This window comes from Pleurodeles waltl, chromosome 3_1, assembly GCF_031143425.1.
Source record: "Pleurodeles waltl isolate 20211129_DDA chromosome 3_1, aPleWal1.hap1.20221129, whole genome shotgun sequence".
Lineage (NCBI taxonomy): Eukaryota > Metazoa > Chordata > Amphibia > Caudata > Salamandridae > Pleurodeles > Pleurodeles waltl.
The window spans coordinates 1,989,292,717-1,989,308,839 of NC_090440.1; the positions used below are offsets into that span (position 1 = coordinate 1,989,292,717).

At 51.5% G+C, this 16,123-nt stretch overlaps 1 protein-coding gene across 1 annotated transcript in view; it reads left to right on the top strand.

Moving 5' to 3' along the window:
* RAD51C (RAD51 paralog C) overlaps positions 1 to 16,123 on the top strand; it is a 417,313-nt gene that overhangs the window by 277,496 nt on the left and 123,694 nt on the right. The window lies entirely within an intron of this gene.

Below are 16,123 nucleotides of genomic sequence, written 5' to 3' on the forward strand. Positions count from 1 at the left end.
CCTTAGTGTAGAATTTAGGTTCATGCAGCTTTGGCCTTAGACTTAAGTCTGGGGTGAAATTACTCAATAGAAGAGCTGCATTCATGGTTTTTACACTTGCATGAGAAATTAAGATTTTCTACTTTGGTTTTCTTCACAGAAAAATATTTGTAATTCTACTGTTTTTGTTGGCTTGTGTCTGAGTTGAAAAAGCTTTCTCTGGAGTGGTTTAACTTTGACATATTGGCTCTAGTACGCCACCTACAGTATGTGGCATTGTGAGAAAGTAGCCTCTTTCTAGCCTTGTTACCCCCACTTTTGGCCTGTTTGTGAGTGTATGTCAGGGTGTTTTCACTGTCTCACTGGGATCCTGCTAGCCAGGGCCCAGTGCTCATAGTGAAAACCCTATGTTTTCAGTATGTTTGTTATGTGTCACTGGGACCCTGCTAGTCAGGACCCCAGTGCTCATAAGTTTGTGGCCTATATGTATGTGTTCCCTGTGTGGTGCCTTACTGTCTCACTGAGGCTCTGCTAACCAGAACCTCAGTGGTTATGCTCTCTCATTTATTTCAAATTGTCACTAACAGGCTAGTGACCAATTTTACCAATTTACATTGGCTTACTGGAACACCCTTATAATTCCCTAGTATATGGTACTGAGGTACCCAGGGTATTGGGGTTCCAGGAGATCCCTATGGGCTGCAGCATTTCTTTTGCCACCCATAGGGAGCTCTGACAATTCTTACACAGGCCTGCCACTGCAGCCTGAGTGAAATAACGTCCACGTTATTTCACAGCCATTTTACACTGCACTTAAGTAACTTATAAGTCACCTATATGTCTAACCTTTACCTGGTAAAGGTTGGGTGCTAAGTTACTTAGTGTGAGGGCACCCTGGCACTAGCCAAGGTGCCCCCACATTGTTCAGGGCCAATTCCCCGGACTTTGTGAGTGCGGGGACACCATTACACGCGTGCACTACATTTAGGTCACTACCTATATGTAGCTTCACAATGGTAACTCTGAATATGGCCATGTAACATGTCTATGATCATGGAATTGCCCCCTCTATGCCATCCTGGCATAGTTGGCACAATCCCATGATCCCAGTGGTCTGTAGCACAGACCCTGGTACTGCCAAACTACCTTTCCTGGGGTTTCACTGCAGCTGCTGCTGCTGCCAACCCCTCAGACCGGCATCTGCCCTCCTGGGGTCCAGCCAGGCCTGGCCCAGGATGGCAGAACAAAGAACTTCCTCTGAGAGAGGGTGTTACACCCTCTCCCTTTGGAAAATGGTGTGAAGGCAGGGGAGGAGTAGCCTCCCCCAGCCTCTGGAAATGCTTTCTTGGGCACAGATGTGCCCAATTCTGCATAAGCCAGTCTACACCGGTTCAGGGGACCCCTTAGCCCTGCTCTGGCACGAAACTGGACAAAGGAAAGGGGAGTGACCACTCCCCTGACCTGTACCTCCCCTGGGAGGTGCCCAGAGCTCCTCCAGTGTGCTCCAGACCTCTGCCATCTTGGAAACAGAGGTACTGCTGGCACACTGGACTGCTCTGAGTGGCCAGTGCCACCAAGTGACGTCAGAGACTCCTTGTGATAGGCTCCTTCAGGTGTTGCTAGCCTATCCTCTCTCCTAGGTAGCCAAACCCTCTTTTCTGGCTATTTAGGGTCTCTGTCTCTTGGGATTCCTTAGATAACGAATGCAAGAGCTCATCCGAGTTCCTCTGCATCTCTCTCTTCACCTTCTGCCAAGGAATCGACTGCTGACCGCGCTGGAAGCCTGCAAACCTGCAACATAGTAGCAAAGACGACTACTGCAACTCTGTAACGCTGATCCTGCCGCCTTCTCGACTGTTTTCCTTGCGGTGCATGCTGTGGGGGTAGTCTGCCTCCTCTCTGCACTAGAAGCTCTGAAGAAATCTCCCGTGGGTCGACGGAATCGTCCCCCTGCAACCGCAGGCACCAAAAAGCTGCATTACCGGTCCCTTGGGTCTCCTCTCAGCACGACGAGCGAGGTCCCTCGAATCCAGCAACTGTCCAAATGACTCCCACAGTCCAGTGACTCTTCAGTCCAAGTTTGGTGGAGGTAAGTCCTTGCCTCACCTCGCTAGACTGCATTGCTGGGAACCGCGACTTTTGCAGCTACTCCGGCCCCTGTGCACTTCCGGCGGAAATCCTTCGTGCACAGCCAAGCCTGGGTCCACGGCACTCTAACCTGCATTGCACGACTTTCTAAGTTGGTCTCCGGTGACGTGGGACTCCTTTGTGCGACTTCGGGTGAGCACCGTTTCACGCATCCTCGTAGTGCCTGTTTCTGGCACTTCTCCGGGTGCTACCTGCTGCTAAGAGGGCTCCTTGTCTTGCTCGACGTCCCCTCTACCTCCTGGTCCAATTTGCGACCTCCTGGTCCCTCCTGGGCCACGGCAGCATCCAAAAACGCTAACCGCACGATTTGCAGCTAGCAAGGCTTGTTGGCGTTCTTTCGGCGGGAAAACACTTCTGCACGACTCTACAAGGCGAGAGGGATCCGTCCTCCAAAGGGTAAGTCTCTAGCCCTTTGCGTTCCTGCAGAAACCGCAGCTTCTTCAGTCCAGTCGAAGCTTCTTTGCACCCGCAGCTGGCATTTCCTGGGCATCTGCCCATCTCCGACTTGCTTGTGACTTTTGGACTTGGTCCCCTTGTTCCACAGGTACCCCAGATTGGAAATCCAGCATTGTTGCATTGTTGGTTTGTGTCTTTCCTGCCTTATTCCCCTATCACGACTTCCTTGTCCTTTGGGGAACTTTAGTGCACTTTGCACTCACTTTTCAGGGTCTTGGGGTGGGCTATTTTTCTAACCCTCACTATTTTCTAATAGTCCCAGCGACCCTCTACAAGGTCACATAGGTTTGGGGTCCATTCGTGGTTCGCATTCCACTTTTGGAGTATATGGTTTGTGTTGCCCCTATCCCTATGTGTCCCCATTGCATCCTATTGTAACTATACATTGTTTGCACTGTTTTCTAAGACTATACTGCATATTTCTGGTATTGTGTATATATATCTTGTGTATATTTCCTATCCTCTCACTGAGGGTACACTCTGAGATACTTTGGCATATTGTCATAAAAATAAAGTACCTTTATTTTTAGTATAACTGTGTATTGTGTTTTCTTATGATATTGTGCATATGACACTAGGTGGTACTGTAGTAGCTTCACATGTCTCCTAGTTCAGCCTAAGCTGCTCTGCTAAGCTACCATTATCTATCAGCCTAAGCTGCTAGACACCCTATACACTAATAAGGGATAACTGGGCCTGGTGCAAGGTGCAAGTACCCCTAGGTACTCACTACAAGCCAGTCCAGCCTCCTACAGGCATCATACTGACTTTTTGTGTAAATGACTTTGCTTGTGTTGCATGCACACTGCTATGTTCCTCCCCATTCACTCAAGAATCACAGTATTTCCTGAGCTTCAAGGCACTGAAATATAGTTTAAACATTTCATCGGTTTTGGGACAGGGTACATGCGTATTACAGGCTCTGCCCCACTCCTTGTTTGCCTATCATCTTCTATGTATGCTATCAAAGTGTGACTTCACAGATCATGGATCTGTGCTTGAGTTTGTTGAGCTTTTCTTTGGATGGGCCTCCATCTTTTTCTTTTCTTCTTCACCTGCGCCCTTCAGTTGTTCACAGAAATGGGGTTTACAGCTAGAAAGGCGAAGTCGCAGCCATCTTATTAGTGGGTTCTCTATGTTCACAGGCCTCCAGGCAAGAGACTGACTTGTTTTTTCCAGACATTGTCTCCTCCTTATTTTGTAAGGTAAAGAGCCACTAACCAGATAATACTGCAATACCTCTGGTGATGTTTCATGCATCTTACACTGGACCATGTTGTGAGTTGACTGTGGCAGAATGTCATTGGTCTCTGTACAAGATGGCTCTGGTGACCTGTGTGTATTGGTCCTAGTACTGAAGTACATTTTCACACGATCCTTTTGAAACAAGGTATGTCATGGGTCCTTCAGAGTGAAGCCAAGTACACCGATCTGTCCCACAAGCGTTCTTGATGCCTTTTCAGACCAACTCCATGGCAAGCTGTGGAGGTGAGCTTCCCTGGTTAAGGACCCTAAGTCAGTGGTGCCAGTTCCCTGCCCTAAGCCAACATTCTTCACAGTTGCTCCAGGGTTGAGAAGTCACAGGACTCCAGCTTATTTATACAATATAGATTATCTCAGTGACTAGAGCCTTCTTAAAAAAAACATATAAGGCAGGGGCTACACATTTATTTTTCAATAACTTTTGTTCTCCTTTATATCCATCTTCATGATATTGCTCGAATGAGGATTTACCTTAAAAAACCAGAGACCAGAACCATCTGGTAAAACAGGAAATGGTTCGCTTAATTAAACATTACGTCAGGGAGTGTTAGATCTGGCATATTTTGGAGTGTGTCCCCTGTCTTTTTGCCTTCTGACCTCCTGTTTTTATGTATGCTGGACTCTGTTTTTGCTAGTTGGTCTTTGCGCACTTTCCCACTGCTGATCAGTGCTAAAGTGCAAGTGCTCCCTATGTAAATTATATTGGTGATTGGTTTATCCATGATTGGCATACTTGATTTACTCATAAGTCCCTAGTAAAGTTCACAATGTGTGCCCAGGGCCTGTAAATCAAATGCTGCTAGTGGGCCTGCAGCACTGATTGTGCCACCCACATGAGTACCCCTGGAACATTTCTCAGACCTGCCACTGCAGTGACTGTAAACTGCCAATTCAACCTGGCAAGTGTACCCTCTTGCCAGGCCCAAACATTCCCTTTTACTACATGTATGTCAACCCTAAGGTAGGCCCTAGGTAGCCCCATGGGCAGGGTGCAGTGTATGTTTAAGGTAGGACATGTACTAATGTGTTTTCGGTTTTCACTGCTGCAAGGCCTATCTTGCGCATAGGCTAAAATGGGGACTGCCTTTAAATATCTTTTAAGTGCAGTTTCCCATTGGGTGTAGATAGAGATATAGAGTTTGGGGACTCTGAACTCTCAATTTAAAAATACACCTTTTGGTAAAGTTGGTTTTTAGATTGTCAGTTTGAAGATGCCACTTTTAGAAAGTGGGTATTTTCTTGCTTAAACCATTCTGTGTCTCTGCATGCTTGTGTATTCCACGTCTGGGTCAGACTGACAGTTGGACTGTTGTGAATTGCCTCTAGACAGTGACACAAAGGGAGCTGGGGTATAGCCTACATATGTTGATGAGTCTCTTGGGCTAGAGTGGGGAGGGAAGAGCTGAAACTCACACCTGAAAGAGCTGTCTCTATCGTCACACAGTGCAGTCTCTGGCCCCCTGGAGTGTCTGGTCCCAGACCTGGGCAAGTCAGGATCTTGTGAACAATAGAGACTTTCCTTTGAAGTTTGCCTACTACAAAGGCAGAAAGGAGTATAAGTAGTGAACCCAAAACCCCAGATTGGTACAACACTTCTGGATCAAGAGGAACCTTTGCCAAGGGGAAGAACTGGAGGAGGAGTACTGCCCCTTTGAATGAAGCAGCTGCCTGTAACGTGACCTGACTGCCACATGGAGCCGTGCCCCACCGCATGTCACACCGCAACCCTGGTCTCACAGACACCACCATCTGATGCCCTTACCGAGCCACTGGTTGCACCTGTGGACCCCACACTCCACATCGCCTTGATCACACCACAGCCTTAGCATCCCCGATGCCCTTGTCCCATGCTGACATGCCTGCACGTGGCCTGAGGACACTGCTCGTGAGGTACATGACACACCGCCCCGTAGCCCTGTTCCACCGACACCAGTGCCATCGACTCCAGTTCATCAACAGACGCCCTATCTGCACTGCGACCTGTGGGCGCTGCACAGAGCCCGCCCCACACCGCCTCCTTGGTCCAACTGATGACAGCGCTTCAGCAGCGACGACACCACTGCCTGCACCGTGACCTGGAGACACTGCACGTTGCGCCACCCCACTTCACACCGCCACCCTGGTCTCACCAACGCTGCAGGAAGCCATCACCGAGCCCTGATGCCATCCATGCCAGCACTCCTGACTTCGTCATCAGCCCTGAGTTCGATCTGCAATGTGTGTGACTTTAAGGGCCCAACGACCCCCGCACCGACTTCCAGAACCAATGCCTGCGACGCCACACATCTTATCGCAAGGATCACCACGCCTTACATTTCCAAGGTACTGTTTGCGGGTCTTCAATACTGTAGCTGGCTTGCGATGCGACGGCAGACCTGAACTGTTGTATTTGTTGCTGACGACGCCGTGATAGCCCCAGACAGAGCTAACAACTTCAAGGAACTGTAGTTTAAGTAATTATTGCAAAATTCATGTCTTTATTACTGTGTGTTGGATTTGTCTCGTTTTGGACTTGTTTTATACAGATAAATATTGGCTATTTTTCTAAAACTGGTGTGGTGTCCTTTTTTTGTGTATTCACTGTATTTCTGTGTGTGATTTGCAAATGCTTTACACATTACTTCTGAGATAAGCCTGACTGCTCGTGCCAAGCTACCCAAGGGGCGAGCGGGGTTATCTGAGCTGGGTATCCCCTTTATCCTGACTACAGTGAGGGTCCCTACTTGGACAGGGTGCAAACCCACTGCCAACTAGAGACCCAATTTCTAACAGAGAGCAGTTACAGCACTGGGGTCTTGGGACTTTCTGTCAGAGAACATCGAAATGACCTATGTTTTATACATGTCTCTGACAGCAATAAACACATAAAACATTCTTTCCCTTGTGAAATATGCAAACTATTGATTAGGATTCTCAGATGCAATATCCAGATAGGGAATGCCGGTGAGCCTTGACTTGCACACTATGGCCCTCATTACAACCCTGGCAGTAAATCCCGCTTACCGCCGTGCAGAAGACCGCCAACATACCTCTGCGGCCGCAGAATTCCGCTACAGGTATTACAACCCACAGCTCGGAATGCACCACAAAACAGACACCCACACAAGTCCGCCACACCAAAGGTCAGTGATAAGTTGGCGATAACCACACCGACACCGTCACGCCAACAAGCATACGCCCACACTATCACGACCCACGAATCAACGTGGCAGACTTTCAACCGCGGTAAACCATTGGCGGTACACACCGCCGCGCTCAAAATACACACACATATACAAAACACAACCACATGGACAATTCGAAATACACACACCTGATACACATACACACACTACACCCACACACTCAATCCAATATAAAACACACACCCACATTACCCACAAACCCTTACTACCAGAAATTTGAAAGCAGGCCAGAGAGAGACATTACCTTAAACAACACCAGCATCCACAGACACACAACACCATCACTTACACAACATCCATGCACCTCAAACAACACACAACACATCCCCTCACACATCACAACACACACCATCTCACACATCACCCACACCACATCATGCCACATTAACAACACCCCAGGTTCTCTGAGGAGGAGCTCAGGGTCATGGTGGAGGAAATCGTCCGGGTAGAGCCACAGCTATTCGGATCACAGGTGCAGCTGACATCCATTGCAAGGAAGATGGAGCTATGGCGCAGAATTGTCGACAGGGTCAACGCAGTGGAACAGCATCTAAGAACTAGGGATGACATCAGGAAGAGGTGGAACGACCTACGGGGGAAGGTGCGTTCCGTGGTCTCCAGACACCAGATTGCAGTACAGAGGACTGGCGGTGGACCCCCACCTCCTCCCCCACAACTAACAACATGGGAGGAGCAAGTCTTGGCAATACTGCATCCTGAGGGCCTTCCAGGAGTAGCAGGAGGACTGGACTCTGGTAAGGCAAATCTTTACTACTTTATCCCCCACCCTACCTGCATGCCATCACGTACCCCACCCTTACCCTCACACCCATCACCCCAACAACCCACAGATACCCCACCAACACAACCCACACATCCCAAAAACAAGCCCTGCATGTAACACCAATGCATGGACACCCATCACCAAAGCATGTCCAGTACAGATACCCACACAGACCCCAAACAAACTATCACACAAGGACCAAGCCAAGAATGCAAGCACTGGAGTAGAGGGTCACTCACCCATTGCACACAATGGCACACACAGATGCAATAATCACGCTTTTACACCCCTACAGGACCCCTACCCAACGTCACCGGACAGGAGGTGCCAGACATATCCAGTCCCCCCAGAGAAGAGACCCACAGTGATGACAGCAGCTCTGCACAACTGGATCAAGATGACCAGCCCGGCCCATCAGGGACCTCGGGACAGTCGGTTCCCCTGACACAGTCACAAGCCACCACAGAGCCTCCCCCCTCAGGAAACACCAGCACTGCACCCACCCAGCAGGCCCATCCCTCTGTCCCCAGGACACGTCAATCAGCAGTGTGTCCACCACTACAGGGAACCCAGGCAAACCCACCACCCCAACAACACCAGGGTCCTGGGGGCAGTGGCAGTGGGCACACGGTTCAGGGGACAGAGGCACAGGACAACAGGGAAGCTGGGAGGACAGCTGTGCGACGGGGAGGACAGGCCCAGGGAACCCACTCTCCACGAGGCCCTCTCCAACATCATGGGAGCTTACCATAATTTCCAGGAGACGATGGCAACGGTACTGGCTAAGTTTCAGGAGACCCAGCGGCTGCAGGAGGAACACTACCTTGTGACCAGGGAGGACCTGAAGTCCATTTACAACACCCTGGTCACCATTGCAGGGGTGCTGCAAGACCTTGTCAACAGCAGGAGGGACACAGTGGCACAACAAGGGGCCCCTGACACTAGCCTGGACGATGAACAGCCCTCCGCCGGCGCTAGTGGACAGGAGGCACCGCCACAGGAACATGACACCAGCACCCCACCCCCTGCAGATGGAGAACCACCCCGCAAAGCGTCCCTGAGATCCAGGAACAAGACAGAGAACATTGCCAAGACCCCGCCAGGAAATGAGACCCCTCCCCCCGAAAATGTCACCCTTCTGTCCCACTTTGTCACCCTGTCCATCCTTCAACTGCCATTGCTCCACTTCCTGTGCCCCTTTGGACAATGCACCTGTGAAACAAATAGACTGGACTTTGCCATGGACATTCCTCCACCATCCCCCCAGCCCATTTTACAACCCCCTCCACTTATTAGCATAGAAATAAACACACTTCAATCACAAAATAATCTGGAGTCAATCTGTGCTTTCACAAATGTGTAATTGCAATAACCATGGAATATAGCAATGTCAATTTACTTGTGCACATACCGATGTAACACAGCTGTAGGCCAGGAGGAAATATAGCAGAGGGCACAAAGTGGGACCCACATCTGTGAAATGGAAAGGCAAAGTGACAAGTCAGGGTCCATACACTGAGTGAAAATGACAGACTTATGCTAGCTCCAACAATTGTATGAGATGTGGGAGGTAGTGACATCTTCTTACTTGTGTCTCACTGGAAGTATTGCATGATTATGTTGTTTCGATTGTCGATATCCTCTTCTGCTGCCTCCTCTTCTTCACTGTCCACAGGCTCCACAGCTGCCACAAGACCACCAGCTGGCCCATCCTCCTGCAAAAAAGGCACCTGCCGTCGCAAAGCCAGGTTGTGCAGCATACAGCGGGCCACGATGATCTGGCACACCTACTTTGGTGAGTAGTAGAGGGAACCATCTGTCATATGGAGGCACCGGAATCTGGCCTTCAGGAGGCCGAAGGTGCATTCGATCACCCTCCTAGTTCACCCATGTGCCTCATTGTAGCGTTCCTCTGCCCTTGTCCTGGGATTCCTCACTGGGGTCAGTAGCCATGACAGGTTGGGGTAACCAGAGTCACCTGCAAATATTGAGGGACAACTGTTAGCCACACCCTAACCCTTAGGGACAACCCCATACCCAGACACCTATTCACACTGTATTGGGTCCTTGGCCTCACCTATTAGCCACACACGGTGCCTCTGGAGTTGCCCCATCACATAAGGGATGCTGCTATTCCTCAAAATGTAAGCGTCATGCACTGAGCCATGAAACTTGGCATTCACATGGGAGATGTACTGGTCTGCCAAACACACCATCTGCACATTCATCGAATGGTAGCTCTTCCGGTTTCTGTACACCTGTTCACTCCTGCGTGGGGGTACTAATGCCACATGTGTCCCATCAATGGCACCAATGATGTTGGGGATATGTCCCAGGGCATAGAAGTCACCTTTCACTGTGGGCAAATCCTCCACCTGAGGGAACACGATGTAGCTGCGCATGTGTTTCAGCAGGGCAGACAACACGTTAGAGAACATTGGCTGTGACATCCCTTATGTAATGGCCACTGTTGTTTGAAAGGAACCACCTGACAGGACCTGCACTTAAGGGGGCATTCCTGTGAGATGGCGGATAGCTGACATCAGATCTGGCTCCAACTGGGCACACAGTTCCTGGATTGTTGCACGATCAAGTCTGTATGTGACTATCATGTGTCTCTCTTCTATTGTCGACAGGTCCACCAGGGGTCTGTACACCAGAGGATGCCGCCATCTCATCACCTGCCCCAGCAGACGTGCCCTATGGAGGAGAACAGCGAGCAGAGAGTCAGCCAACACTGAGGTATCACAAAATGTCATTTGTAAAAATGTATTAATCCGCAATGTGCCTGTAACTGTGTGTATTCCAGGCCTAGATAGGTGAGACGCAGTTATTATTAATGCCATGTGGCCCCCTGAAATGGCGGCTGCCTGACCTGTAAGGTGGGACAAGGGGATATGAGGTAACTGTGCTGGCGTACTACACCATTACGGTGGGCGGTCGAAGACCGCAGCGCAATTCAGCATTGGTTAACATTTGGTCCTATGGGTCTGAGGAGCCAATGACGATGTACGCCGGCAGTGACGGTACACACCGCCTCGGACGTGACCGCCATTTTCTGTCTGTTCACTCACTTGATACTTGACCTTCAACAGGAGAGGACCTACACTGCAAGTGCTGCTGTGACCTGTGTCTGGAAGCGACGATGGCTCATGTGTCTGGGGAAAGGGCCCCTGCCTTCACTTCGGAGGAGTTGGAGAAACTAGTGGATGGGGTCCTCCTCCAGTACACGCAACTGTAGGGTCCTCCAGACAAATATTTGAGTACACTGTAAGCATGCTGAATGGGCAATACCTGCTTTCAATGGTGTGGCCGGAAGATACATGGGGGGGGCTGAGGCCTACATGGGCGGATGGTGAGTGTGTGTGTGTCATGGCATGGGTGGGAACTGGTGGGCAATGAGTATGATGGTCCGGATGGGTGAGTAATGTCCTTTCTCCCTGTAATCATTCCTCTAGGTCAGCGCCCACCAGAAGAAGGGTATTTGGCGTGCCATCGCCAAGGACGTCCGGACCCTGGGGGTCTACCACAGACGGAGCACCCACTGCCGTAAAAGATGGGAGGACCTGCGCCGCTGGAGCAAGAAGACGGCAGAGGCCCAGCTGGGGATGGCATCCCAATGTGGGAGGAGTGCCCGTCGCACCATGACCCCCCTGATGTTCCCGGATCCTGGCGGTGGCCTATCCGGAGTTGGATGGGGGCTTGAGGGCATCACAGCAGCCACAAGGGGGTGAGTACACTCTCATTCAGCTGACTCTGCGCGCATTACAAGGTGTCTGGGGGGGGGAGGTGGGCAGTGGGTTCCCCTAGGCCAGGGCGATCTTGGTAGGCAAGGTCCCTTGTGAGGCAGGCTATGTGGCACCCCAACCCCACCAGTGGTAAGAGCCATCTACACCTAGTCAGGCTCCTGTGACTTCCAGGTGTGCAGCAATTGGGCTTAGGCCTCGTACCCCATGGGCATGTGAAAAATCTAGGAACTATAAGTTCATGGCGTATTGCAGAGGGCTGCTCACTGTCTGTTGTGTCCGCCAACGGTAGTGGTGTTGCTTGCACTGACCGTCTTTCTTCTGTCTCCCCTTCCCCCTTTTTGTGGTCTCCCTGTTCTTGTGTGCAATAGCATCATCAGGTGGAGGAGCATTGGCACCGGAGCAGGAGGGAGCTGCATCCCACTTGGCCCTGGAGGGTGAAGCTGCGGAGTCTGAAGCCACCAGTGGGACGGAGGGCGAGGAGAGCTCCAGGGTGGGGACAGGAGCAGAGACCAGCGACAGCAACTCCTCCTCGGATGGGAGCTCCCCACCCTCCCAGCAGCCCCTCAGCGTCTGTCTCGTGCCCGCTCACCCAGGAGGGTGGGCATCTCCTTCGCCCCAGGCACCTCAGGCCCTGCCACAGTCAGCCCTGCTGCCCTCAGTGAGGAGGCTATTGACCTCCTGAGATCCCTCACTGTTGGGCAGTCTACCATTCGGAATGTCATCCAGGGAGTTAAGAGGCATTTGCAACAAACAAATGCATACCTGGAGAGCATTCATTCTGGCCAGGCAGCCCAACAGAGAGGATTTCAGGCTCTGGCCTCAGCACTGATGGCAGTCATTGTCCCTGTGTCCAGCCTCCCCCCTCCAACCTCCTCCACCCAGACCCAATCCCCTGTACCTCAGCCTATCCCAAGCACACCATCAGACCAGCATGCACACATATCAACACACAAGAGTGGCTCAGGCAAACAGAAGCACCACACATCCCACAGGCACTCACGCAAGCAACATACCCATGCACACATACCAACATCCACTTCCTCCACTGTGTCCACCTCCTCCACGTCTCCCTCCTCCCCCCTCCCAGTCTCGTCTCCACTCACACCTGCATGTACTATATCCTCAGCCACTACCTCCATCACCAGCACGCCCATCACCACACACCGCTCACGTGCAATCACCACCCCCACTACCATTCACACATCCCTAGCATCCTCTCCCAGTGTGTCTGTGAGCCCTCCTCCCAAAGTACACAAACGCAGGCACACACCCACCCAACAGCCATCCACCTCACAACAGCCTCCAGCCCATGCACTTTCACCAAATTCAGCAGACGTACACCTCCTACAACCACTACCTCTTTCTCCACTCCCATACCCCCTCCATCTACCCGTCCCAGTGTGTCTAAAACACTTTTCCTGGCTAACATTGACCTCTTTCCTACACCTTCCCCCCCGTCCTTCCCCTAGGGCCAGGCTTTCCAGGTCCCAGCCCAGCACCTCAGCCACCACATCCCCAGGCACAGTGGTGCCAGCAACTGCGGGGTCATGGAGTGCACCAACCATCAGGGCTGCCAGTGTGCCACGTAGCGAGGGCAAGGACATTCCGCCACCTGCCAAGGTGAAAAAGGTGCCCACATCCCGGAGGGAGAAGCCGAAACCACCAGCCACCAAGGGGTCAGCGAAAACGAAAGGGGATAGTGGCAAGACAGCTGCGGCACCATCAAAGGTGGGGAAGGGCCAAAAACAGAAGGGCAGGTCAGGAGAGGGCATGGTGGCACAGACTGAGGGACCAGTGTCACACCTTCTGTCCACGCCAACCTGTACAGCGGCGAACACCGTCACCTGCACCGCCTCCGGCACGTCTACAGCCGCTGCGACAGTCCCCAGCCTCTTCCCCAGTGGGCAGCCGTCCGAGGCTGCAGTAGACAACTTGCTTTCTCCCTCAGCAGGTGCTGACACATGCCCCGCTGCCACAGACCCCGCCGCCAGCACCGCCACCACAGACCCTGCTGCCAGCACCGCCACCACAGACCCTGCTGCCAGCACCGCCACCACAGACCCTGCCGCCAGCACTGCCACCACATACCCTGCCGCCAGCACCGCCACGACAGACCCCGCTGCCAGCACCGCCACCGCAGACACCGCCACCAGAGACACTACTGCAAGCACCGCCAGCGGCCCGTGACGTCCTCGGACAGTGGCACCACCGCTGACATGCCTACCATCCCCAGTGGTCAGTCGTCCGAGGCTGGTGGTGAGTTCCAGGGCCCTGGGCAGCTTCCATGAAGCATTACGGTCATCACTGTTGGCACCTGCAGGTGGAATGCGAAGCCGCAGCAGTGTGGGGTATGTCGCTGCCTCCATGGCGTATCATGCTACCTGTACCTTGCCAATGTCGTGCCACGCACACCCAGGTGAGTGTATTGTACCGGCCACACTGCACGTGGAGCACTCTGGGCACCAAGGGCCATATTTATACTCCGGTTGCGATGCCCCATATTTATACCCTGACGCCCGATGCGGCGCACAAGGGGAATGGCGCTATGTGCGTGAGTTTTTGGAAGCGGCACCCCGCCCTGCGTTAATGACATGCAGGGTAGGCGTTCCCGTCCAAAAACCCACGCATACAGCGGTGCGTCGTATTTATGCTTCTGGGCAAAAATGTCTCCCGGGCCGTAGGCGGCGCAAAAAAATGACGCAAAGCACGAATAGCGTTAAATTGTCAAGCTAAAATGTGAGATCTAAAATGGAGGCTCTGCGCTGGCCCTGTTGTGCTTCACCACACTGTTACTGTTGCATGGTGGTCTTGCACCTTGGGTGCTGGGTGGAGCACATGTTCTTTTCAGTGATCCTGTGTTTACTAACTGCTGCAACTGCTTTGCCTGCATCCAGCTGTGTGCGCATTGCTTGCAGTGTTTGCAGAGGTTTAGGGCTCTGGTCAGCTGAGGAAGGGGTGTTTGGCGTACTATTTGGTTGTTTGTCATTCCTGGGTCCTGATATGGATTCCTCAATTGTTTTGTTGGTGTCCCACTCCCACCTCTTTTGTCGCCAGTTGTTGTGTTGGGTTATGGGCCCGGCAATAATGACATAGTAGGCTGTTTGTAGCTTTTCTCTATTTTGCCTCACCCCATGCTTCTAGAAGGAAACTGAATCTCCTGTTATTTCCTATCTAGACTGACCTCTCCAGTCCACTGTCCAGGGCCTTAGTGCCAGACTCCACAACTTGGTGCACCCTAACCACTCCAGAGCCAGAGTAAATAGGATTCCCAGTATCACAGAAATCTCCAACTGGCATCGCTATGTTTCAGTCCCTTTCCTAGGGCATCAGCAAATCCTCGGAGTATTTTACAACTAGTGCTCCCATTTGTCATACCGGAGAATCCAAACACAAGATTCCAGCACGCTCCGTTCACTCTGAAGGACCATCCTGTCCCCATATGAGGTAATCTAATCGCTGGGTATTTGCAGAGTAAATCACACTCACCACTTCTCTGTGGGCCCATCACAACAGCCAGAAGGACCTGCCCCATTTCATCAAATGCCTTTTTGCTTCGGCCATCCGGCCTCATCATACGACTAGCCCACTGATTATACAAACATCTGCTCATGACCCTGAAGGAGGAGCCATGCCAGAGCCCAATGAAGAAAAGAAAGCGAGCTCAACCATATGGTTTTTACTAAACGATGTGAAAATTTACCACTAGTACAGGATCCTAACTAAGGGTTTTATAATGTGAAAACCTCTTGCTTGTAAGTCGTAGGTAACAAATGTGACAACAAGTTCACCCTTGAACTTTTATCTGTGAAGGGAAAAGTTCACATTAGTCAAAAATGCATTTACTTCACCTGTCTTCATCTGTCTGTTCCTATCCTCATCACTCTAAGGTTCTTGGATTGAAGAGGAAATAAAGAAAGCTGGGTCCATCCCCGCAGCAGGGCTAGGGAATCTCTTTGGGTCCTCAGGATTCTTCGTCGCTGTTGTCTGATCCATTGATTACCCCGTAGTCATGCATTAGTCTGTGGATCAGTGCTTAATTTGTGCTTGTTTTTTCCGGTGCTGAGCACTGGCACTTATTTTTGAGGGCCGGCGCTTAGTCTTCTGCCTCAAACATTTGCTGCGAGCAAAATACACGTTTGGGAAAGACGGAGGAAAAGAAAAACGAAAAAGCGTCACGGTGAGAGAAAGCAGAAAGCTGCAGGTGTGAGCTGAAGAGGCAGGAGTGGCTTTAAATGGATTGAAGAGGCCCGAGATGGCATTGGGATTAGGCTGCCTCAGTATCGCAGATTTAATTGCAGCTGCCGCGTGTTTAAGAGGAGGGCTTTGAGCACCGGCACCTTTTTATTTACAAATTAAGCACTGCTGTGGATCATCTTGCGGCAGGCCAAGGTCTCTGTCTTCTTCTTCTTCTTCCCTACTACCAGGCAGAAAACAGAAGAGCATCGTTAAAACAGCACATGAGCGTCCCGTAGACTTGGAGGTCTTCGAGTCAGCAATGATGCATGTCATGGGTATCAGGGCCCCTCAGCAGGCCCTAAGCATATGCGCCTTACTAGAAG